At 35.5% G+C, this 23,901-nt stretch overlaps 2 pseudogenes; both read left to right on the top strand.

Moving 5' to 3' along the window:
* LOC115304015 overlaps positions 1 to 23,901 on the top strand; it is a 135,375-nt pseudogene that overhangs the window by 62,049 nt on the left and 49,425 nt on the right.
* LOC115286077 lies at positions 10,391 to 10,522 on the top strand (annotated as a pseudogene).

Raw genomic sequence — 23,901 nt, 5'->3', positions numbered from 1 at the left:
GGTAACGAATGGGACCAGAGCTCTTAGAATTATTCGAACTACTTTCAGTAATACAAAGTGTCAGAGCTCAGTCTATCTAAGAGTATCCCAGAAGAAGTAATATTTGTCTTCAGTAGGCTTAAACAGGTGGCAGGATTTATTTAGAAGAAATTCTTCCCTGGGCTAAAAGGGCACATTGACTAAAGAGTGAGAAGAGGCAAGCATAGGGTTATTTCAGCAAATGATGAGGGGCTCAGTTAGGTTGAGCATTTTAATCCCTTCTCTCCTCACAACCAGTGCAAGATGCTGGCAGGTGAGGCTCATGGATTTAAGGTAGCTTTTCTAATAGCTTTTGGTCTGTCAGGGAGAGAGTCTAGATTAAAACCTAGGTTTCTTGAATGCAGATGTGTGTTACCAATGTTTATCTTGTACATAAGAGATGAAGAGAAATAGGAAAGAAGATAAGTATGAGACATTTGAAAATATGTTGCTATCTTCATATTCCTCTAGTAAACTTAAATGATAAGAATAAGACCACATACAAAGCCTTAGTAGGGAACAGTCTTCAGATGGGAGAAGAGAAGGGAAGGATGAAGGCCGGAAGCAATAGACAGGTACCAGAGGACAGCTCTGAGGCCAAATTCTCCATTTGGTCTAAAAGTTCTTCTTCCATCCCATAACCACATAACCCTTTAACTTCTTTGTGTTATAAATATTTAATTGGGATATTATGCATAAGTTTGTCTTGCTTCTGTATATCCAGTGGCTAAATGTCTATATGAACCTCTTTTTTTGATATGAAGACTGCAAGAAACAAACAAAAAAAATCTATGTATTTCCATTTGTAATACGACTTCTACATGATATTGTTTTCTTTTTACAGTTTTTACTGACTCATTCAACTTGCCCTAGAATGATGATGGCAGCCCTTCTTAGCCTGTTCCTTTTGACCACTTAATATCTAAATCACATCCCTAGTCATAATTCCCTGATGCTATGGTGATGGCAGGCTTTTAGATACTTTGCAGGCAGACCTTTTATCCAAAGATACGACTTCTCAAAAAAATTTTTTAAGAAAATTATGTCACCCTTCAAGATCCAAAAATATTTATGTTGTATGTTACAACTTCCTGTTAACAAGTCCTGGCCAATTCAACTCTATATTTATTACACACACAGGGCTTTGTATCTATTGTCTGAGAACGAACCAGTGTCAAATCCTTCTTTTGAAATGTTTACAAATATATCTTCAGACTTGGCATCTAATTATACTCTGCTTCAGATATCCTAATACTTTGTACTCGTTTTGCTTGATTTAAATCTTAATATTGATGATTGCAAAACACTTTGAAAAAAATAGAGGCATAGAGCTTGTTGGTTATTTTCAATCTTGTTGCCATAATTGGATTTTACAATAATTGGAAGGAAGAGAAAGTTTGTTATTTCCTAATTAAGCACGTGCAATATAGAGAAGGTAGGTGAAAAACCACTTGAAAGTTCCATACAGAGGCGCATGGGTGGCTCATTCAGTTAAGCATCCAACTTTGGTTCAGGTCATGATCTCATGGCTCTGACTTTGAGCCCTGCGTTGGGCTCCATGCTGACAACTCGGAGCCTGGAGCCTGCTTCAGATTCTGTGTCTCCCTCTCTCTCCGTCCCTCCCCTGCTTACATTCTGTCTCTCTCTCACTCTCAGAAATGAATAAACATTAAAAAAATTAAAAAAAAAGAAAGTTTCGTATTAAGTGCCAGTTGTTGAGCTGTGAGGTTTCCACTGATATACATGTTCCCAACTTTGTAAAAGGCACCTAAGTTAAAATAGAAGGCACCAGCAAGCAAAAGCCATAGTGTCTAAGTTTTTACACGAAATTAGAGTATAGCAAATTTAGTAGCAAAAAGAGTTCTACTGAAAAGTCAAAATTGATTCATTATTACTAAAGAGGCTTTACTGAGAAATTTGTGGACAAAATCTCAGAAGCCTGTAATTGTTTTTTCATTTTGCTTATTATATCAACTACTAATTGAGCATTGCACTATAATTTCAGTTGCCTTCTGTGTTTTGGTTCATGGTAAAGTAGGTTCTGTAGGACTTGTAAACAATCAGTGTTTCACTTTTATTGTTTTTTTTTTTTATTTTTAGTGTTTCACTTTTAATGTGTTTGCTTGGTATCCTGGCTTGCCAGTTAGATTGGGGTTTCTCAGTGTACAAATAACAGAAATTGCAATTTATTTTCCTCACATCTATTACTTCTGTCTGGTACAGAAACACTTTTTTTTTCTTTGCAAGGAGAATCTGCAAATGAAAGACATCTTAATAATGAAGATTTAATTTTTTCATTTAATCAGTTGAGATTTTCATTCAACATTATGAATATCCCATCCTACAGATGCACCATTTGCTGTTTTGTATTGGGCTAATAAGTAAAGCAATGAAGACACATTATGTGAATTATAAAATTGATACAATGAAAGAACAGATAAAGTTATGAATCTCTCTAAGAACAAAAATTACCAAGTTAAGAAACTAGGGATGGGCCATTTAGTTGTCATAGTGTTCCCTGTGGTACAGATGTGGGGTATAAAGGCCCTGCCTTAGAAGTTAGATAGTCACTCTTGGGCAGGTATACCACCTGAATCCCATCTGGTAGGTACCATCCTGAAAGAGGTCTAGCAGTAATAGTGATAATTCTGTGATTGAAAAAAAGTTGTTATGTTCTTTTCATTTTTATATTTTGTATTATATTTGGGAATACAATGGATTTCATAGACTATAAGTTAAAATGGGTTAAATGTAAAAAAAAATATTGAAGGGCACCTGGGTGACTCAGTTGATCATCTAACTCTTAATTTCAGCTCAGGTCATGAGACTGCGTCTTGCTCATGGAACCTGCTTTAGATTCTCTCTCTCTCACTCTCTCTCTCTCTCTCTGTCCCTCTCCCTCATCTGCATGTGTGCTTTCACTCTTTGTCTAAAATAAACAAATTTAATGAAAGTCATTAATACTGATAATGACAATGATGTATAGAACATATTAATATAGAATATATAAATACATCTGTCTATTTTAAAAGCCAGGGCAAGCGATCTGAATTCAGCAAGATATTACCATTTATCACATTAAATTAATATTCTTAACTTGAATTTTATTGTATTTTTAAGTATTTTTATTTAATTTGTATTTTTCTGTAGTTTGTAATCATAAAAGTGGTACTAAAGCTAGAAGGAAAGGGAATTAATTTTTCTTGTTTAAAATGTGCATATATCTAGGGGCACCTGGGTGGCTCAATTCGTTAAGTGGCTGACTCTTGGTTTCAGCTAAAGTTATGATCTCATGGTTCATGACGTTGAGCCCACAGTGGGCTCTGCGCTGACAGAGCAGAGCCTGCTTGGGATTCTCTGTCTCTCTCTCTCTCTTTTCTCTTCCCGTGTGCTCGCTTGCTCGCTTTCTCTCTCTCTCTCTCAAAATAGATAAACATTAAAAAATAAACATGCATATATCTAAGTAGTATTATAATAAATATAATTTAGGTGATCACTAGAGACTTGGGAGCATTTTTCTATTTGAAGGAGTCTGGCTAATAATCAAGTTTGAAAACACTAACAGATATTATAATAGCTATGAATAGAATTTTAACTAGATTTTGATTAAAATTAAGTATCCAATTTAAATTTTAAGTTAAAAACAACACTGAGATACCACTATATGCCTATTAGCATGACTGTGGTGTGGAAAATTGGCAGCACCAAATGCTGTTGGGGAAGGTGTAAAGCAATAGGATCTCTGGTTGCAGGTCGGAATGGAAAATGATAGAGCCACTATGGAAGATAGTTTGGTGCTTTCTTACAAAACGAAACACACTGTTACTCTGTGACCTAGCAATCAGGCTCCTTGGTGTTTACCTACAAGAAGTGAAAATTTATGTCCACACAAAACTTGCACACTGATGTTTATGGCAGCTTTATTCATAATTGCCAAAATTTGAAAGCAACCAAGATGTTCTTCAGTAGGTGAATGAATAAATAAAGTGTGGTACTTTCAGACCATGGAATATTCAGTACTAAAAAGAAATGAGCTCTCATAGCATGAGGAGACATGGAGGAAACTTAAGTATATTACTTAGTAAAAGAAATCAATCTGCAAAGTCTATATAGGGTATAATTCCAACTGTATGACAGTCTGTTAAAAGCAAAATAATGGGGACACTGAAAGGACAGTGGTTGCCAGGGATAGTGGAGAGAGAGATGAGTAGGTGGAGGAGTGAGGATTTTTGGGGCAGTGAAAATACTCTATTTAGTATTATAATGGTGGAATTATGTCATTACATTGGTCCAAACTTGTAAAATATACGACACACAAGACTGAATCTAATATAAATGATGGACTTTAAGTGATTGTGATGTGTCAATATAGGCTCATTATTAGTAAAAATATACATTCTGGTGAGTGATGTTGTGATGGAGGAAGCCGTGTGTGTGTGTGTGTGTGTGTGTGTGTGTGTGTGAGGACAGGAGACATCCAGGAAATCTCTCAATTTTTGTTGTAAATCTAAAAGTTTCTAAAAATAGAGTATTTTTTTTACCTTCAATAACTATAAAACAAGGGACATATTGCAATACTGTTGTTATTGAGACAGGTTGTCTCATCAGTTCAGGTTTCATAAATTGCAGGGAGGGGAAGCAACAACATGTGATAGAAACAACACAAGATTTAGAGTTGGAAAATCCACGTTCCAAACTAAACTGACATTTCTCAGCTTGACTGAATCAATTTCATCATCTATCAGATGCATATAATAACATTTAAACTTCTTATGGGAAATGGTTATAATAATATGATATATAATTATAATATAAATAACAAATGTCAAAGTACTTAATAAAGAATGAAGCATCCTTCAGGTACACAGTATTTATATTTTCTGAGTTCATTCATCAAGAGTGGAAAATGTTTGTATGGGTTCATGAATATCTTCCTACCCAATCCTTCATCGTTATTATTATTTTTTGTTATGTAATCTGTACATCCAGTGTAGGGCTCAAACTCACAACCCTGAGATCAAGAGTCTCATGCTTACCAACTGAACCAGGCGGATGCTTCCTACCCAATAGTTGAAGCAGTAGTATACTGTTTATTGAGTGTAGATAAAACCTGTATTAATTCACTCTAGTGAGTATCCTCACAAACCAGATGAGTCACTCAGGCCAGGAGCGAGGAGCTGGGAGGAAGAAGAATATGAACAGCTTTGATTTGGGACCCATAAAATGTTGGACTCCATGCTTATTGGAAGTCCTCCAATCTTACTTCCTCCCACTTGGTCTCCTTTATGACCTTTTGTCAGCCTGCTGCTATCCTGGCCAGGTTCCTCCTAATGTTCATCTACCATTGTGAGGCAGAGAGACAAAGCATGAGTGGGAAGGGGCAGAGGAAGAAGGAGATACAGAATCCAAAGCAGGCTCCAGGCTCCAAGCTGTCAACACAGAGCCTGATGCAGGGCTTGAACTCACGGACCATGAGATCATGATGTGCACTGAAGTCAGATGCTTCACTGGCTAAACCACCGAGGTGTCCCTCTTAGATCTTTAATTAATTACTTATTACCTTGCGTTGTACGTGCTCCATGATTCTCATAGCTATTTTTTATGAATGTATCTAGAGTGTATGAATGAATGAATGAATGATTTCAAGATTAGCACTATGGAATCCAAAGCACGATGAAGTCACCTTTTAACTTGGATAAGTTAATTAACATCTGTGAACTCTTCCTTTACCTTTTGTTTTATTTGAAAATATCATAAAAAGCACTTGGCATGGTCTCTGGCAAATTGTGAATGTAAGTTTTAGGTAGAAATTACTTAATGGTGGTGATAGCTGGCAACTTTAGGAAACTTCACACTCATTAACTCATTTAATCATCACCATAACCCATTAAAGTGGGTACTATTATTGATCTTCCTTTACAAATGAGAAGACTGTTGTGAAGTAGTATGATGAAAATGCCAGAACAGATTAGCAAAATTAGGGAGTCTGAATCTACGGCTTGCATTCCACAGAACTGCCTTTCAGTTATCATTCATATTATTACTGTACACCCACCTTCACTGGGCCACTGCTAACCTCGAGAGTGCCCATATGCAAATTAGAAAAAAGGTTTCCTTTCCTAAAGACATTTGATTCTAAACATTAGAAAATTATCAAAATAATTTACAAAAATGTGATGACTATGATGTGTAAAATGACATAATCAGTCATAGTGTCCTGTACTAACAAAAGAGAAGGCTGAAAAATCCTTGTTCTTCAAGCTTCTGATAATGTATCCTTATTAGGAATAGTTATCAGGAAAATGCAGAAATGATTAGTAACCCTCAAAAGCCAATTGCAAACATCTCCTTAACCTAAAAAAATTCCACAAGTACATAACTGTGAGACTAATTCTAAAATGAGTACAAATGTGTAAATTGCATGATTATGGCAGACATTTGTCAGCTAATTTGGCAATGAAAGTAGCCTTGTGCAGCTTTACAAGATATGTGCAGCATTTCATTGCTGACACCCAGCGAGATTTTCATTTCACACCTTTATCTTTTTGCTCTGAAGCCTCCTTTATTATTATGACTAAAGTTTATGACTAAGTTCACGTTGCCATTGCTTTCTGAATTTTTCATTCAGTGCTATATCTTTGGTCTTTTACTAGTCTGTCATTTTGATTCTTTAAAGTTCTATGACCTACTCTGCTAAAGCAGTAGGGCTTATTTATTTATTTATTTATTTATTTATTTATTTATTTATTTTTTGCAAGCATGGTATTTAAAGCCTCCTTCTGAAAATGGCTGTCATTATAATGAACTCTCACTGCCTTCTGTCACCACTAAGCAACCTTAAACTAGCTCATTCTTAGGGTCAGTTGTAACAAATATTATTGCAATTGCTGATAGGCCACTGTGCTCTGTACATAGAGATTAAGAAAAACTGTAGAGAGATTTAATAGTCCTTAAAGTTGTATTAAATTTCTAACCAGAGTGCTAAAAGCATGGTCTGTTAACCAAACTTGGGATACTGTATTTGACATTATGAGTGAATATATTGATACATGGGTATTACCTTGAAATGCAGTTATACATAAAATTTAATAAATTTATCTTTATTGTGTATGACTTTTTTCTTAACAGCCAAAGTTAATGAATGTGTCCTTATATTTATAAAGACAGGGCAGAATAGTATAATATTGAAAACAAAGGCTATTTCAGCTAGTTCTTCCAGGGGAATTTCACTGAAGCATAATGTTATTCCATTTATATTAGATAAGGATAATGATAAAAGTTAGGTGATATAAAAGTTAAGCAGAGTCACAGTGACAGGAAAAGTACCTTTTAGAATTTAGAGTATATTTTGAAACCAACATGTGTGTTTTTGAAAGATTAACATTCAAATGAGTTGAAGAAGCATATCTTGGCCAGAAATATAATTTGTAATGTCATTATACTTAGAGGTACTTTTCAAGATGTCAGGTAAGGAAGGTTATGGCACCCGAGGCTATTAAAAAACCCGAAATAACGCAACAAATGCTATAAATCATAGTTTGTGAATCCTGGAACTTCTAAGTGAAGGAAGGAGATAGATTGGTTACATTAAGTTTAGGGAAATTATGAAAATGAGTCCACCTGGTATGTAGCCAGAAGAGAAAAGTGAGAAACTTAGGAGAGTTTCCAGAAAGAGGAGGTGATTTAGTTAGAACTTTTTAAGGTACTTATGAAGAAAACCCAACTCCAACTAGGCTACTAAAATTTTAAGAAAGAATTTGTAAGTCTCTACTCTCAGGCATGCCTAGATCTGGGACTAATACTTTTTCATGAGATTCTTTCACTCTTGTTCTATTTCTCTTTGGGCTCTACTTGTCTCTGTTTCTCTTATCTTGTTGTCCCTGTTCTTCTGTGCCATGCGAAGCAAAATCCTCAACACTCAGAGCCATAGGCTCCTACTAACAAAAAGGATAAGAGAAACTTTGCTGTAGTTCCAACACAGACTCTGATTACCCCAACTATGTCATACACATGCTCATATACAGGCTTAGGGGGAGGTTGTGGGCACACACTTTGATACAGAGTCCCACCAGGATGATGTAAAGTGGACAAGCATTCTCCAAAGGGATACAATGAATGAGGATAGGGAAGCCTTCTAGAGAGACACAAAATGGTGTCTACCTACAAGGGTGTGGAGAGCTCTGTGATATGTGTTGCTTTAGTTCCCGTAATTTATGACAACAGACAGCAGTCACTGGGTTTTTTATTATTTTTTTTACTTTAAAAAAGTAATAGGCTTTATTTTTTTAAGCTTTAAGTTTACAGAAAACTGTAAACAAAGAGTTCCATTATACATTCTCCTACTCCCTCCCACCAGCCATCTCAGTGCCCCTGTTATTAACATCTTGCATTAGTGTGGTACATTTGTTACAATTAATGGGCCTGTATCAATACAATAGTATTAATTAAAGTCCATAGTTTGCATTAAGGTTCACTCTGTGTTGTACATTTTATGAGTTTTGATAAAGGTATGATATGTATCCACCAAATTAGTGTCATAGAGAATAGTTTCACTGCTTTAAAAATGCCCTGTGCTCCACCTCTTCATCCATTTTCTCCTTCTGAATCTTTGATCTTCTTACTACCTCCATAATTTTGCCTTTTACAGGATGTCATATTGTTGGAAAACATCCTCTATGTAGCCTTTAAAATGGGCATCTGTGACTTTGCACTATGCAATTGAGATTCTTCCTTGTCTTTTTTGTGGCTAGATAGCTCATTTCTTTTTATGGCTGAATTATATTCCATTATATGGATGCATGACAGTTTTTTATCCATTCATCTATTGAAAGACATCTTGGTTGCTTCCAAGTTTTAGAGATTATGAATAAAGCTGCTATAAACATTCATGTGCAGGTTTTATTCCTGTGTGAAAGTTCTCAGCTCATTTGGATAAATACCAAGGAGTATCATTATTGACTCCCATGGTAAGAGTATGCTTAGTTTTGAAAAAACTGCCAAATTGTGTTCCAAAGTGGCTGTATCATTTTGCATTCCCACCGGCAATGAATGAGAATTCTTGTTGCTCCATATCCTTGTCCGCATTTGATGTTGTCAGTGTTTTGGATTTTAGTTATCCTAGTAGATGTGTAGTGGTATTTCATTGTTGCCTTAATTTGCATTTCTCTCATGAAATATGATATAGCATCTTTTCAAATGTTTACTTGCTATCCCTTTATCAACTCATTTTATAATTGGGTTGTTTATTTTCTTTTTGTTGAGTTTTAAGAATTCTTTGTATATCTTATTTACTTTTTTTAAGTTTTTGTTTAAATTCTAGTTAGTTAACATATGATGTAATATTTGTTTTAGGAGTAGAATTTAGTGATTCATTACTTACATATAACACCCAGTGCTCATCACAAGTGCCCTTATTAATATCCCTCACCCATTTTGTCCATTCCCCTGCCCACTTCCCCACCAGTAACCCTCAGTTTGTTCTCTGTAGTTAATAGTCTTATAGTTTGCCTCCTTCCCTTTTTTTTTTCTTTCTTCCCCTATGTTCATCTGTTTTGTTTCTTAAGTTCCATTGTGAGTGAAATCATGGTATTTGTCTTTCTCTGACTAATTTATTTTGCCTAGCATTATATGTTCTAGCTACATCCATGTTGTTGTGAATGGCAAGATATCATTCTTTTTGATGGCTGAGTAATATTCCATTATATACAAATATACATTTTCTTTATCCATTCATCAGTTGATGGACATTTGGGCTCTTTCCATAATTTGCCTATTGTTGACAATTCAGTATCTGTTTTTATATGCAAAATGCCTTGGCTGTTAGCCACTCAACAAGTGTTAGTTTCCAATGCTTTTTTAAATATTTTACTTTAATATTAAGAACACTTTACATGATATCTACTATTTTTACAGATTGTTAAATATACAATACACCATTGTTAATTATAAGCACAATATGGTACAGAAGATCTCTAGGCCTTTTTGATCTTACAATTTGAAACTGTAAACCCATTGGTTATCAATTCCCCATGTTTCTCTGCCCTGCCCCCAGGACGTAGCAGTTTCTATATTCTTTTGCCCAGTGCAAATAAGAGTCCTGTGGTAAGTGCTATATAACACCATGGTTAATAGCATTAACTTAAGAGTCAGTAAGACATAAGTTCAGATCTTGCTCAACCTATCTGGCTTTGTGACCTTATATAAAGTAATAAACTAATCCTTAGTTTTTCTCATCTATAAAATGAGAACAATTTCTATATTTGAGTATATGAGAAATACATTTTTTAAAAGTATATGATGCACACACCAGGGACATATCAATCAGTTTAATAATTGGTAGGCATTTTAGTTATTAATTTGTTTACCTCCTTCAAGCTTCGTGCAGTGGCAGTATGGTAGCCAATGAGGTTTATCTGAGGTGCGATTATTGCTAACTGTTTACCTCCTTCAAACTAATTTCCCTCAGAACATGAAACAAATGCTGTTTTAGGAATTGACTTATCAAAAGGCCTCATAGGAATGTGGCCTTTCTATACTTTGGCCAAAAGAATATTTCCTCTCTTGTTCTTTGATGCCTAGAATTACTTTATTAAGAAATAAATATTTTCATTCCAGTTTTACAAATGAAAATATTTAAAGGCAACCATCTCATCCTAGAGAAACACTCATGCTAACAGTTCTAATGTAATGCTAACAAAATAATCTACAAGAGTAAACGTATCAACTGCTTCCTTATTTTTGAGAATTAAGGAGAAGGAACAATAGCTGAACAATGGAAGGGGAGGAAGACCATTGGACATAAATAAGGTAGTCTAACTGATAAAATAATAACTACTTAATAAACCCTTAGCAAGTTACAGGCCATAGAATAAACACTTACAAGCTTAGTACATTAAAAAAAAAGAGCTTAATGTAAAATCAGTATCCTAGTATAGATTCAAAATGACCCTGACAACCAGGAGCAATGAGCCCAACTCTTAACAAGATGAAATGCAATAAGGATAAATAAGAAATGTACATTTATATTCACAAAACAGTTATTATACACAGCCATCTCTTCTTTTTTAAATTACTGCAATAATACAAATGATATTACTACTGAATAACAATTTTTTAAATAAGGGAGGAAAAGTAAGATAACTCTATATTATCAGAATGTGGAGTTAGAATGACTTTGGGAAACAATTGAAGATTCTGGGAAAAGTCAGTTACTCATAAGTGTTGTGTTTCACAATGTTGTTTTCTTTCAGTGGGATTAATTTGTATAAGGGAAAGGCAGAAACAAGGCATCCTTAGTGCTGGCTGGCAGGGTGCAGGACCTGGAATGGAGAAGAACAAAAGACTTATGAATATTTTTATATAAGAAATATTTATATGAGTATTGAAAGAAAGAACTGTCAAAGGTTCTTCTAAGATTTTTAGCCTAACAAATGGCACCAGCAGATATAACAATGTTGCAGAGAAGAGGTAGTTTTTAGGGCAAGATATGTTGATAGGAATGCATTTTCGGGATAATACCTGGAGTGATCCCAGTGGAATTTGACATGGGATGGTACACTGGGCACAAATATAAACATAGAGATTATTAGCTTTGCAGTGCTACGTAGGACCAGAGAAGGTGATAAAAGAGTCTGAAGAATGAATTAGAAAAGGAAGAAAAAGACAAGGACTAAATGCTGAATCCATCTCCTACCAAAGTCATAAGAAGGAACGCAGAACCAAGTGAAAGCAAGAGAGCTCTAAGAGCATGAGCTCTCCTAAATTCACTGAAGAGGTTGGTCTTGGAGTCATAATTTAGCTTTTCTCGATATTAGGAATCTATATCTCATTTCACTTCTGCTGGTAACTTGGATAGGTCACATTCTGGAGGTCAATGTGATTATTAGCTAGTATTAAAATCTCTCTCAGTTCTTTTATACTCCGTCTAGCATGTATTTCTTGGTTTACTAATCGACATTAAGAGCTAATGCTACAGAAGAAATGCAGGGAAACATCCGAGTGTTTATCCTGATTAATGTGTTTCTGATGTTCTTGGCAAAAACACTAAGTGCCAACTACAACTGACATATTTCAGTAACCTGATAGTCTTCTGGCAACCTCAAACTCATGTGTTCAGAAGCAGTTCATTTGGAGAACGCTGGTAGCCTCCTTTACAATGCAGTGTAAAATCCAGGGGAGTATATTTAAATGAGTGAGAAGCATTTATATTTTTTATACTTCAGTGAAAAAGTGGGATATCCGTGGAATTCCCCATAATTACATAATCTAAAGATTAAAATACTATATGTAGAATACTAGCATGGAAATGAAGTCAGTAACCACCACCAAATGAGTCATTAAGTAACAAAAGCATCAAGTGCCTACTTATAGTGGTTCCTTCTCATTTTGACCCTGTAACACTGTTTAAAAATCTGCTAAATTCACCATGTTTCTTTAAATAGATTAGGATGAAGATTGTGAGATATCTAGTTCCAGAATTGTAGTGGTTTATATAAATTATTCCGCAGACAGCATATCTGTACCACAAAGACTTAATTTTTGTGTGTAGATGAAGGTATTTTTTAAGTTGACTTAGGAATGTTCCCATTGTATAAATCAATATTAATAATAGAAAAAAGGAAAAAAACATCAGAAAGGCCCAGTGCAGGCTCATTTGACTGAAAATATGTTTGGAAATTGCTACTAACCTCCATTTGACATGGAAAATCTTTGCCATGAATACTGTCACTGGAAGTTGCACTTATAAATATCCTGTATGTAAGACAGCTTTAAATAGGTGTGTTGCATATGTGATTTTTATGCCAAAAGATTATAATACAAATTGGAAATGAAGATAAAAGGCAATCAGACTGCTTTGTGAGGAATACAAGTTAAATATCCTATGCAGATGTTCCCAAAGTGGTATTTAATCCGTTTCATTTTCTCTTCTATGCACCTGTTAGCACAGATAGCAGTAACATTCACTCAAAATTAGTTGAGTTACTATATTTAGTAACAAACAAACCTGCTATCAGTTAATGTCTAATTTGAAGTCGTTTGAATTTAAACATATAACTCAGAAAAGATGAGTCAGGGCAACACTTTCCTTATCATTAATACTCTGAATCAGAGAGTTTCTTTTGGTTTCTATGTACAGCAGCTGCAGATTTTATTTTTTGAAAACCTAGCCTTTTAAAAGAATCAAAGACTTTTTCTTTGTTTTCCCATACCATAACTTATTATAACCAACTGAATCAAGTTTTTGTCTTCATTGTCTTTCCCTATTTTATTTTAATCCTAAGTGAGGAATGGACAACATTTAGGAAGTAGAGAGAGAGATGGTGCTGACATTGATGTTCTTTACCCGCCTTTCTTCCTAGAACATCTCCTCTTTTACATGGGGTAACACTTACGTTTCCAACTAATATTTCATTTAATCAGGTGTTCTGTTACTTAATAAGAAGAGAGAAAAAGAGATAGAAGATTTCATTGTCATACATTTCATAAACATGTGTTCTATCCAGCTTTTTTCATCTGGATTTATTTATTTAAACAAACTTACCCTCTAAGCATGCAGATCCTGCCCTCAGATGGTACTCTTTCCCTTTTCTCAAGAGCACTGCTGATGGCATGCTAACTTATGTTCATTATTTCTGCTCTACATGTATAATGTTAAAATAAACACTTGGATCATACGGTTTCTTTGAAATGATGCTGCTGTGAAACATGTCCTGAAAAACAACTATAAACTCATATTCTCTATAAATGATGAATTCACAGTTATACACTACAACTTGTTTATTAAAATAAAGAGGTCACTAACTACTGGTTAACTATGTAAACTATTATGTGAAACAGAAAACAAAGTGCTGAGTTTCTCCCTAAGTCAAATGATAGTAGTCAAATTTATACACAGTGAATCTATATATTTATGGGTTTTGATATGAAAAATAAAGTAGGTAAAATTATTGTAGAACTGGAAATCTGTGACCACTTAAAATTATATTCACTTTTGTGAGAACACATCATTTCCACCTCTGCCTAAAGAATTCTGTTTAATTGTATCTACCAGTTCCTAATTGTGAAACAATATAAAATAGAAAATAGTCTTGGAAGAAGAAGTCATTTTTTCCTTGATATTTACCAGTACTGAATCCCAACTGAGAAACTAATGTACACTAGGGAACAACAGTATCCCAAGGCCAATTCAGAATCCACATGATAGATGTGCTAATGATGGGTTAATGGAGTCAGGGTGAGGTAATGCGAAGTGTGGGTGGGGGTATGAAATGAAACGTACGTCCTAGGAAAGTGCCAAAAAATGCCTTGGATTTCAGATACAGAACTACCAAAAGTAAAATCGTAAAATTTCATTTTATAAGGTATAATTTAGAATGTTAGATAATCACCTGAAAGTTCTCACCAGATTTTTCTGCCTTGAATGACTCTTCCAGAGATCTAGAAAGAATTCATTCTCCCAAAATATGCTGATACATTAAAAGGTGTGGTAGTCCTGTTCTAGGAACTTAAAGCTAAGATACAAGAGAGTTTTTCTACTTGATTTCTATTAGATGTACAGACGCTTAACTATATACTGAGAATCTAAAGCAATATGTTTGTGACATTAAAAAAAAGTATGTATTTAATGGAAATGACTAAGCTGGTATCCCCTTCCCTTGTACCACATCTGTTTTGAAGTTGAGTGCTGCATTTACAGTGAGGATGATAGGTGATCCTAAAGTGTATGACCAAACAGTGACTTTGAGTGCAAAGGAATTTTATTAATAATTACATCAGAACAAAAGGAATAAATTGGGTCTTTCCTAGGAAGCCTGAAAGTGTGGGAACATAGAGGAATCTATATTCTGTCAAGGTTACACAGATAAGTAGGAGTTTGCAGGTCATATCTTGTGCTATTTTATTTGATGATATGGACCTGAATTGTACTTAAGAAAGCCAAGTTCCTGTTCTTCTTAATTTGGTACCAGTATTTTCAAAATTTAGAAACAACAGGTTTCTGTGAGGTTAGCATAGCCAACATACTCCAACTGCATGAAGTAGTCAGAATTGGATATGGCCATCAGCCATGACACCTCTAAAAACAGCTGGCTCATGTTTAGAAATTTATCATATACAATCCTGGATTTTTCCAGGTATATGTATACATCCTGCTAATTACCTTCTCTACACTGTATGCTGTTATTAAATATGCCTGCCTAGGAAGGGAAATTAGAGAAGTTTGTATAGCTATATACTAATAATAACTGAACCAGTTGTCTTCTCATTCTTTTCAAAGTACCCACGTAAGTATTCATAACCACTTAAAAAAAGAATTAATACTGAGGAAAAAGTATTCTGCAGTAGTAATTTTTATGTGCAAATAAAAGTTGAACTTTATTTTCTGGGAAATATGGTGTTTCTCATAATAATAATGAATAAAGACATTTAAAAATGTACAGCTTCTGGAAGACTTTGTACTATTTGACAAATAAATGCCAAAGATGAAATAAGAAATGGAAAAACTGAGTATGTTTATACATATCTAGAATTACGTTTGCGGTAGTCCCTAACTAGAAAATTTTAGATTTTGATAAGGTGTAATTTTTTTCTACAAATTAGCACTTAAATGTTATAATTTATTTAAGAGTGAATTATATTGGGAATTAATTATTATAGTTAAAGGTTTTGGCCTAACTGTAACCCCTTTAACATCAGATTAAGATATACAGCAAAAATAGTTGAGGTTCTTGATTTCCTTAATGGTCATCTACTATGCAAAATTCAGTCACTATCTATTGGTTAGGGGAAATTAAATTTTGATTAACAACTGTAGAATGGAAACAAGGCATTATTTATGTTTAAATTATTCAATTGAAACAGCTTTCCTTTTTATGTTGAGAGTCACATAGCACTTGCTCTTTCACTTGATAAATGCACTTTGGGTTAGTTCCTTACTGTGAGACAGTCATACTCTGGTACCTGGGATACAGATTGGAAGGTGTGCACAGACTAGTGGGGTAACAGGTGATTACAGCAAGGTGGTAAGTCCTAGCAGAGCTGCGAACTAGGTGCCACAGCACCCCCAGAGAAAGGAGCAATGGGCTTCTGGAGAAGGATCCTCAACTGAAAACTTGCGCTGACTCTTGAAGTGTGAGTAATAGATTATCAAAAAGAAAGGGGGGATAATGCATTCTCTGCAAGGAGAATCACCTATGAATGGGCTCCACCATGGTGGGTGTAGGTGATATGTGCAAGAAGGTGAGAAAATGTGAAGCAGTGTGTATAATCTGCTAAGGGAATGTGATTTATTTTTAAGTGTATTTTATTTATTTTGAGACCGTGAGAGAGAGGGTGCATGCAGGGGAGAGGCAGAGAGAAAAGGAGAGAGGATCCCAAGCAGACTCCGCACTGCATCATGGGGCTCAGACTCATAAGATTATGACTTGAGTCAAAACCAAGAATCAGATGCTTAACCGACCAAGCCCCCTGGCACCCCAAGGAATGGAATTTTATCATATGCTTTATGGAGATCTTTAATCATTTTTACCTAAGGGAATCCTATAAGAGAAAAAGGAGGAGCTAGATTTGTATTTCCAAACCAAAAGATTTACTAAAACATTGGATATTCAGAAGGAAAAGTGTTGCTTTGACCTTTAATTCCTCCAGGTGTTCTCTTCCTCTATCCCATCTGCAGCCAGTGGATTTCGACTTTGCACCCTTTGAGCTTCGCCCGTCCTCTGCCTCACTCCTTAGTTGTTCTGTAGCAAATGTTCCTTGCTGGTGGATTGAAGAATAATTTGGGATAGGAGAGTCTAGTAGTCCCCTTGAAAATGATGCTTTTTACTAAGAGCTCCACATAGATGCTAGTCCGTTTTTTATTAATGTTGTTTCTCTAAAAAAATTTTTTTAAGTTTTTAAATAACAGAGAAATGTTGAATTATTGAAAAATCCCATGCCTATACTGTTTGGGACCTTCATAAAATTTATTCCATAATTAAAAAGATCATCCTAAAAGAGGTTAGTAAAATTTTGATTTTCATATTTCTATGGGAAACTATGATATCACCAGCTAAGAAGAGACCATACATGAAATGATCATTTCATCATACTTTAATGTTAAGAAAATTACCTGACAGTCCCCAACCTGTTTATTAATTCAGGATAAGCTTACCAACTCAGTACTCTCAGGAATTGTTGCCACCAGGTAGGTGCAGATTTTTCTGAGTGAAATGAAATTATGGACAAGATACTATCATCTTAAAATATAAATATAACAGGGCTCCAGTGTGGCTCAGTCAGTTAAACATCCATCGTCAGCTCAGGTCATGATCTCCTGGTTCATGGGTTTGAGCCCCACGTGTAGGTCTCTGTGCTGACAGCTAGCTCAGACCCCGGAGTCTGTTTCATATTCTGTGTTAACCTCTTTCTCTGACCCTCCCCTGCTCATGCTGTCTCTATCTCTCAAAAATAAATTAAAAAACAGAAAAAAAAATTTTTTTAAATATAAATCTAACTGCAGCTCCTAACAAGAGTAATTAAAGATGATAGATGAATTGTTAGATTGATGGCTAAAGAACAAAGAACCTTCTATTTCAGACAATAATTAAGCCACATGTAAAAATAATACTAAATGTTTAACTCTCATTTTAAAATTTCCTTTTGTTATGCCAAAAACATCTCTAGAATTTATCTTGCCTATCACTAATTTGAATTCTACCTGTGAATAATGTTTTTTTCCCCTATCTCTGACCCTAAAACATCTACTGCTATCTGTGGAATATATTTCTAAACTTCCATCTTAAGGTGGATGTCTTTATGGTTTCAGGAATTCTATTGCAATGGTTATAAACATTTCAGGGAAAAAATGCAAGCCTGTCCTTCCTTTTTCCCCCCAGTCCTCTTGAGCATTGTGTCTTTTGCTTAAGCAGATGTGAGTATCTGCCCACTTCCTGTCTTACTTGGGAGCAGCGCAATCATTTACATATTTAAGTGCTTTGATGAAGGTCAGATATACCAAGTTAATAAAAGCAGGAAGCAATTAAGATGCCTTCAGGGAAGAAAGGACCCATATATCAACAAAGTAACAATTGAGACAAAAAGCTAATGTCAGTAAGCCTTAAAGCAATTTTTAGACTAATGAGAAGAGATTACTGGAATGAGAGGTAGTAGATCTGGGTTCCAGACTTGGCTTTGCCACTAATAGGCAGTATGTTCTTGAGAAAAATTAATCTTGTTCTAGTTTTCTCACTTCTAAAGTCAGGGTATTTTCTCTGGTCACTCCCAATGGATCATAAATTTTTAAAATTGTCTTTCTAATGGGTATCAGAACTCTTTATTTGGTTGTGAGGGGGCCCTGTGGGTTCTGTAGTATCACTCTAGTAGTATCACTGCAGGGCTGAGACCAAGTTGGGCGCTGTGCTGCATGTTAGCATGTTTAATTGATACTGCCATACTCTGTTGGGCATGGCAGAAACCATGTCATGGACCTGTTCTTTCTATCTCAAAAGGGGGACATATTTTGAACAGACATATAGATTACAGTAAAAAAATTTTTTCTTGTTACATTTCAAATTTGTCTCCTTCCAGTTTTAGCCTGTTCTCCTCCATGAGAACCAAAAACATCACAGTGACTTTAATTCAGAGATATTTAATATGAGACACTTGCCACCATCTTGACTTCTTGTGAGTCTGTAACATTCAGCTGGCATTTTGGAATCTGGTCCAATATCCATGAAGGAGATGAACCTGAGAAGTGACATTTTTCATACAATAAGGAGGAGTAAAGTTTCCTAACACAGGACATTAAGGAAGGAAAAGTCATCCCCTGGTGGCTCTGTCAAATATGCAAGGTGAAATGCAGGATGTTATAGTGCTTCAGTATCACTGGATTTGTAGAAGCCAGGGTTTATTTGACTTCAGACTCTACCTATTGAAGAGAGAATTCAGAAAGCAAGCCAAGTGTAGATAGTTCTAGATGCTTGCTAATAAACACAGGTACTTGTGAACAAGTGTATTGTTTCCTGGTGAGAGTCCCTAAAAAGAAATATAATTCAAGAGATAAGGCAAGTCTGAAGTAGAGGGAGTTCACTGATGAGAATGGTGTGCCTGTGGCGGGGGGGGGGGGGGGGGGGGGGGGGGGGGGGGGGGGGGGGGGGGGGGGGGGGGGGGGGGGGGGGGGGGGGGGGGTATGTGTATTAGGAGAAAATGGTAAAACAGGGCCTGTGACACACTTCTTAGTGGAAGGAAAATTAAAGTGCAGAAAATGCTGAAGATTTCAAAATAAACTTAGGGCGAGCAATAAAATTTTAGACTATTTTAAAACATCATAGGTTCACTGTTTCAGACAGATTATATATTAAAGGGTGAACAAAGGAAGCAGAATCCTTACCTTCTATTTTGCTTCCATTTTCTTCATAAAGATATGAAGAAATCTTCTTCACTGATATTTACACAAGAAAAAGCAGAATAAACATGGATAAAATTAAACTGCATCTCCTGATAGGTGAGGAATAAGTGTTTTGCCCTGAATGCTTTAAGCAAATCCTACTCCCTAAATCTGGGAGAATTCACAGTAGGAAATTTATACCTTCACCTTTAGTACTTTGTAGATTGTAATTTTATATACTTAATTTTAGTTGATATACAAAGTAAGTAAAAGCTCAAAGAATGACATTCTCAAGGCCATTCTCAAGTAAGTGGTTTAGCAGGACTTCGTATTCAGAGAGAATTCGAGATGAGAAAGAGCATATTATTTGTAATTTTCAAAATATAGATCTTGGAAACCATAACAATAAGATTGATATCAGTGATTCTCAAAATCTAAAATTATTTTTATGTGATATGGAAGCATTTAAAAGGGGGATAATCTTGTATTATGCATGGTTTCACTAAAAGTTACCAGAATAATTGCCTTTCTTTTTTTAATTTAGATTGATCACATATCTCTATTTGAGAAGCTGACATATTTTTCTTGCCTAGAAACTAAAATGGGGCATTTGTTTGCACTGATCTTTATTTGGAGAGTAGAGATTTGTGAAACATCAGAGAACTCCATATCTGATTCTGCTGTGCTCAGTATTTGGAGATGGAAATACAGCAGCCGGACAGAAAGAACCCTTCCCTGGACAGCAGAATACAGGCAGCCCTCGGTGTGCATAGTTTCAATAGTACCATGGTTTAATTAAATAGTACTAGTTAGTGTTCTAATTTTGATAACGATGATGTATGAACTATGACTAATCACACAAAGTACAGATTTTCCTAGTAGGTCCTCAGTCCACAAACCACTAAGCGAATAACAGATGTGCATGTTGATCAGTGACCAAACATATCATTTCTTGCAAAATTGGTCAGTGATTGCTTACTCTGCTTATATTATTTGGTTCAAGGCCTATGAGCAAAACTTGTCTTTGTGTTATCTTATCTCCTAGTGATAAACCCAGGCACCATTTTACAAAAATAGATACAGTCAAATGAAGTAATTGGCCAACAAAGATGAAAGTGCACCAAATAAATGAAAAATAAGAGCACTGAAAGTAAAATTTGAATCAAACATAAATAGAGTTCTAGAAGAAATGGCTCACCATGGTTGACTCTGCTGTTCAAGAGATTCTAGAAACACAGTGCCAAGAACTAAGTGGAGGGGAACCTAAACATGATTGGGAAAACTGACAAAAAGCCAATGTCTCAAGGAAGTAATGCTGGTAAAAAAAAAAAAATCATTTTAAAGGAATTCTCAGAGATATTTCGTTACACTGAAAGGTAAAACGTAGCTGATCCAAACTTAGAAGTATGGCAATATGCAAGTCTTATAAAAGCAAGTACTTTTCTTACAAAAAATTAGTTTATCATCAAAAATAATAGCAACTCTTAATTCTTAATGTTTCTAGTGTTTTAAATTATGGGATATTAAATAAATATTAATTTCACTATCCTTCATTTCCTCTTACATTTATATCTTTCATTAATAGAGTTTTTAATGTTCTGACAGTGAATTTTAAAGGTCATGGAACAGTTGTAGTTTTCCCCATTGATTATTAAGTTCACTGCAGAGTTTCATCATGTGCAGTCATTTTTACAGTCTTATACCATCATGTAAAAACTTCCTGTCATTAGAAAGGGCCTGAACTATGGGTTGACAAAAATAAAAAGGAAATTTAAGTGAGGTAAGGATAAAGGTATGTATTTATAGAGTCATGAGTCCAGCCCAAACTTAATATGAGCAAAGACTCATATGGGCCCAACCATTGAATGTTCAGTTCTGGGTTCCACAAGGGAAGAAAAACCACTTCATTTTGATTATAGTTGAAGAGACTGGGGAGATGGTGTATATCTGATGAAAAGTTACTGATACAAAGGAAGTGGAAGTAAATTTTGCCTATGCAACTCCAAAGGGCAAGCTAGGAAGTTAGCGGGAAATGTTTCAAAGAGACAGACTTTTCTCTTCATTAAAATAACTCTTCTTCATATTGAGTTGCCCCAAAATGGAATCAGAGCACATGGAATCACATTGCTGTGGTGTTGAGGTTTTTCAAAATAACTGTCTGCTGGCAGGGATGTCTTTGAGAGATATGGGCTGGAAGAAAATCCCTAAAGCCCATTTCAAATATAAAAGGATATGATTCTAGAATGGTAATTACTGCAATCTATGATGGTGAGTTGTAGCTACCATACCTTTATTTTTTGTTTCGTAAGAGACATGTGGATCCCGATACAGCATGGGTATTGGCAAGAGAAACAGCCTTTATGTCAGAAACACCAGAGTTAAAGTCCCTGTTCAGATAACTGTATATCCAGGGCATGTTATTATCTCCAAGCTTACCCTTTGTCTTCCATAAAATGGAAATAATATCTTATTGTATTTGTTTTCTGAGAACTACAAGTAATATATCTACTGGGACACCTGGGTGGTTCAGTCAATTAGGTATCTGACTTCGGCTCAGGTCACGATCTCACAGCTTATGGGCTCAAGCCCTGCGTCGGTCTCTGTGCTGACAGCCCAGAGCCTGGAGCCTGCTTTGGAATCTGTGTCTCCCTCTCTCTCTGCCCTGCCCCTGCTCACACTCTGTCTCTCTCTCTGTCTCAAAAATAAACAATTTAAAAAAAATTTAAAAAGTAATATATCTACCTTTTACAGTCTTTAAAAAAAACCAGAACACTAGGAATACTTGGTAAATTTGAGGGATAAAAGAATTTTTTAAAATATCATAAATGGCAATTTATTAATTCTCTCTTTTTGCATATTGCCAAAATATTTATGTCTCCAGTCAGTGTGAGATATGTATGATGCACATTCGTAATATCCCTGTGAGAGTGAAAGGTGCAAAACAGTGGCAGAAATATGACCAGTTGAGAGAATACATTTTGGATATGCCAGAGTAAAATTAGAATGAGTAAAACTCAAGTCACCAAGTTTAAGAGAGTAAGATTTATTCTTTTTTCTTTACATTTATCTATTTTTGAGAGACAGAGTGAAACAAAATGTGAACAGGGGAGGGTCAGAGAGAGAAAGAGACACAGAATCTGAAGCAGGCTCCAGGCTCTGAGCTAGCGGTCTGCACAGAGACTGACACGGGGCTCGAACCCACGAACCATGAGATCATGACCTGAGCTGAAGTCCGACACTCAACTGACTGAGCCACCCAGGCACCCCAAGATTTAGATATTCTTAACCAAAACTACAACAATAACAAAAAACTATTGATTTTATGATGCAATCCTATTTTAAGATTAATTATAAATCAAATAATTTATCAGTTTGAATCCCTTGCTTTTATTATTTTTTGGTAATATAATAGCGAATATATGGTTTTTACTTAGTGAGGTCACTTTTCCTTTAAAATTGCAAATGAATCAGGCCATGATCTCACGGTTCGTGGGTTCCAGCCCCGCGTCGGGCTCTGTGCTAACAGCTAGCTCAGAGCCTGGAGCCTGCTTCAGATTCTATGTCTCCCTCTCTCTCTGACCCTCCCCTGCTCACACTGTCTCTCTCTGTCTCTCCGAAATAAATAAAAAAACATTAAAAAAAACTTGTATAAAATTGCAAATGAAATAATTCACTGAAAGTTAAGTGGTAAAATCTAGACAAACTAAATAAAGTGGACATCAGGCAAAACTTGATTGGAAGTATTAGCATATATATTGATTGGAAGCATTAGCATATATATGTACTAATCACAATTAGGATTGGGAAAGAAAATTAAAGTAGCACACCTAAAAATTGCACAAGTAGGCATTTCCACCAGGTATAAACATCTCTGTTGTGGAGATGGATGCATCAGCTTATTAAAGCTTAACAGCGTTCTATGTTTCAGTAATGTGCTTAAATCCTCTGTTTTGAATTCACACTCACCACAAGTTACCTTGTGTAGCTAATCAACTAGTTAAGACCTTGGCATTGTCTGCTTGTCATAAATACCATACAAGGTAATTCATTATCCATTAACATCTGGTTTTCTACATCAGTCTCTCTGAGCTTGACAGGATGAGAAAGAAAAGAAATGCTCAGTATTCAATAAAATTTAACTTTTGAATTTTGCAAAAATGAGGGCCAGACACTGGACCTTGATAGAATCACCAAGGTCGGGGCACCTGAGTGACTCAATCACTTAAGCTTCTGACTCAAGTTCATAGAATTGAGCCCTAAGTTGGGCTTGCTCTGACAGTGTGGGGGCCTGCATGAGATTCTCTCTCTCTCTCTCTCTCTCTCTCTCTGCCCCTTCCCTGCTCATTCTCTCTCTCATTCTCTCTCTCTCTCAAAATAAATAAACTTTTTTAAATGTTAAAAAGAAAAAGAGTCACCAAGGTAATATTCTATCCACAGTATTTATTGGGAGTCATTGAGTCCTACCCTGGCCATTTTGTAGCCTTGAGACTTGCTCATTTTTTTTTTTGAAATTTCTTAGT

This window comes from Suricata suricatta, chromosome 2 (genome assembly GCF_006229205.1).
Source record: "Suricata suricatta isolate VVHF042 chromosome 2, meerkat_22Aug2017_6uvM2_HiC, whole genome shotgun sequence".
Lineage (NCBI taxonomy): Eukaryota > Metazoa > Chordata > Mammalia > Carnivora > Herpestidae > Suricata > Suricata suricatta.
This window is presented reverse-complemented; position numbering and strand designations above follow the sequence as displayed.